This window comes from Trachymyrmex cornetzi, unplaced genomic scaffold (genome assembly GCF_001594075.2).
Source record: "Trachymyrmex cornetzi isolate Tcor2-1 unplaced genomic scaffold, Tcor1.1 scaffold24, whole genome shotgun sequence".
Taxonomy (NCBI): Eukaryota; Metazoa; Arthropoda; class Insecta; order Hymenoptera; family Formicidae; genus Trachymyrmex; species Trachymyrmex cornetzi.
This window is the reverse complement of record NW_017297060.1, coordinates 111,448-114,413: the sequence shown is the minus strand read 5'-3', so window position 1 is coordinate 114,413 and position 2,966 is coordinate 111,448. Positions and strand designations below refer to the sequence as shown.

At 33.7% G+C, this 2,966-nt stretch overlaps 1 protein-coding gene across 1 annotated transcript in view; it reads left to right on the top strand.

The window, feature by feature from the left end:
• Positions 1 to 1,357: 1,357 nt before the first annotated feature.
• Positions 1,358 to 2,966, top strand: part of Ac13E (Adenylyl cyclase 13E) — a 7,333-nt gene continuing 5,724 nt past the window's right edge. The window contains exon 1 of the mRNA XM_018507570.1: positions 1,358 to 2,004. The gene's annotated coding sequence lies outside the window, so the exon portion shown is untranslated. The remainder of the gene's footprint in view (positions 2,005 to 2,966) is intronic.

The window sequence follows — 2,966 nt, the reverse complement described above, 5'->3', positions numbered from 1 at the left end:
CTGCGGTCGCCGGTCTGCTGTCTACGGGTTCTCGATTACCTACGTGCGATCGGATCGGTAATGACGATAACGACGGTGATCAACACGAAGCTATAGGTATAATCATTCAGTCGGCAAATGTTGTTTGTGTACGACGCGCGTCGATGCTGTACATCTGCAAGATTTACCAGGTGCTCCGATAAAAATACAACGATGACCAACGCGAGCGCGAAAGCGCGATTATTCTTCACGCCAATTGGCAATTCGATGATAATTGTTGATCAATCGAGTTCGCGATTGATCTCGCGGATGCATACGCTGACACTGATTAAATAAAATTGTGAGACTCTTGTTCATAAAAGAGATAATTAAATGCGAGAGACGTGTTGATTAATTTAATAAAATATAAAATGTAATAAAATATAATTAAGAGTTATTAATATTTTAATAAAATATTTATTTGAATCATGCAAAATTATGCGTATATGTTAATTATTTTAAATTATTTTATTACTTATATTAATTATATTTATACAGGCATAAATGCATGTTATCTTTTATGAGTGTTGTGCATCTTTTAAGTTTAGTAGTACTAATTACGTGAGTGATAATATTAAATAACTTTTTATAATTGATAACTTTGATTCAGGCTATATCTTTAAATTAAGACTAGATACAACAATAGATACGTGTTTTTCGTCTTTTATTTTTAGTTTTAGCAGTCAGGAAAATGTAAAGAGTAAATTAAATCAAGATTAAAGTTAACTTACATTTGTAGAAATAGGGATACTTTTCCATTTGATGATACAAGTTGACATATTTTATCTTAATTGTTACTCATTGAATATCAAGAGAAGTATATAGAATAATATTTGTATTGACTTGTGTGTCACTGAATGAAAAGTGTATCTCTATTTCTACAAATGTAAATTAACTTTAATCTTGATTTAATTTACTCTTTATCTCTTTCTGATTGTTAGAATTAAAAAAAAAGAAAAAAACTCGAGATTAAAAGTAATTTACATTTATAAAAATTAGCATTTTATATAGCCAAATATATTCACTAGTTAATTAAAAATATTTAATTTAAATTATCCAAATGACTTTTCATGCAATTCTTCAATTTACTTTCTGTATCAACTTTATGTAATTACTTGTGTTACTTAAATTATATTAATTATAAATTTAATTAAATTAGTTACTTAAAAATAATTTTATTATTTAAAACTATCCGCATAAAAATCACTTCATACGAAATATAAATAATTTCCTAAGGAAATTATTTAAAAAATCACTATGTGTCAGCCAAGATGTAAATAATTATTGATTTCCGCGCATTTTTTATATTAAAAAAGCCGCCTTCTCGATCGAGCTCCGATTAGTTCTTGTTAGTAACCAATGCGGACAGTTCCTCGGGGAATTTTCGTCTGCGATTGGCTGCGCTCTCAAATAGAAACCGCCCAGAAACGAGGATGAAAGGGAGGGAGGGTCCCGACGAAAAGTTCCTACGTTACCACTAGACCGTCATTTTTCTCTCTCCTATTTTTTTTTCTTTTTACGGAGTTTAGAATCTCTCCGTCAGCACACAGTACAGTGATAGTTCTCCGTTTGACGTATGTACGATTTCTGCGGGGAGGAGCGTAGGCGCTGTCCACTCATTTCATCAGCGATGACAGCGATCAGCCGTCGTCCTCGCTGACGGATTCAAGATGGCTGCGGAACGTCGTAGCGGAGAACGTCTCGGCAGCGTCGACGAGAATCCGTGATTCTTTCGCTACCTTTTTCTCCCCTTTCGTTTTTTTACATTAGCCACGATAATCCGCCCATCGTGTGTCCTTCAACGTCTGTTTCACCGAGGCCTGCCCGCGCATCCTTCCTTCAACGGTGCTGCTAATGAAGAGCCGCGAAAAAAATGGCGTCCTGCGACACTAGCTGATTACCGCAAGCACCTCCGATATCAGCGAGGAGGATGACTTCTCAAACTCTTCGGCGTCCTCGCCCCTGACTGACGTGAATCAGCTGGTGGTAAGTCTTGTACTGACACTTTCCTTCAAGACTCGCGCGCGTAACTCGCGTCGTAAGGCAGTGAGTTTACGTTGAACTGAAGCTGACAACCCGATACGTCGCGTCCAACGTACGTGAAACACACGCAAGACGAAGAAATTCACGAGAAGTACTTGGCGCGAAACGCTTCGCAATTGTCACCAGTACATTTGTTAAGTGTAAATTGCACCTTACGAAGCGAAAAGGAAGTACTCATTTTTCTCGTATAATTATTTTCGAAAAGCTCCAGAATATATTGTAATTGAATATATCCTTTTAGGTAATCTCTAAATTGTTTGTGTCTTGTTTATGACAATTTAATTTTAATTTAAATATCATATGCTTCTTGTCGAATAACGTAGCTAAAATGAACGAAAAAGTATGTGAATCAGAGAATTGTGAGTCTTTCTGGTAGCATTCATTAAATAACATTATGTGTGGTATTATTAGTAGCAGCTGCTTATTGTAGTTGCAACAGAATGATAACACATATGTCAATAGTTCAAGCTGCATTATATTTATAGATGATACTCAATAGGATAATTAGATATTGATATATATATAGCATTCATGTTTTATTTAATTTATAGATATGTAAATTTTGCAAAATATACAAGGCATATATAAGGCCTGTTCTTTTTAGCTGAACTTTTGCATCATTTTATCTTACTTTTCTCTCCAGGAGGAAAGAAGTTATTATATATATGTGTGTGTATTAATTAAATTAAAATTTATTTAAATGAAATTATTTTAGTATTATTAAATATTTTGAACATTCTTTATATCTGTATGATATACAGGGTGTTTGATACTTAATGAAAAATCTTTTGCATAGGGGCAAAATGGACTGAACTGAAAAGAAAAGTCCTTTGCCATTTTACAATTTTCGTAATAGTTAACAAGATATTAATTACTAAAAATTGTCGAAAATTAGTCTTCAATAA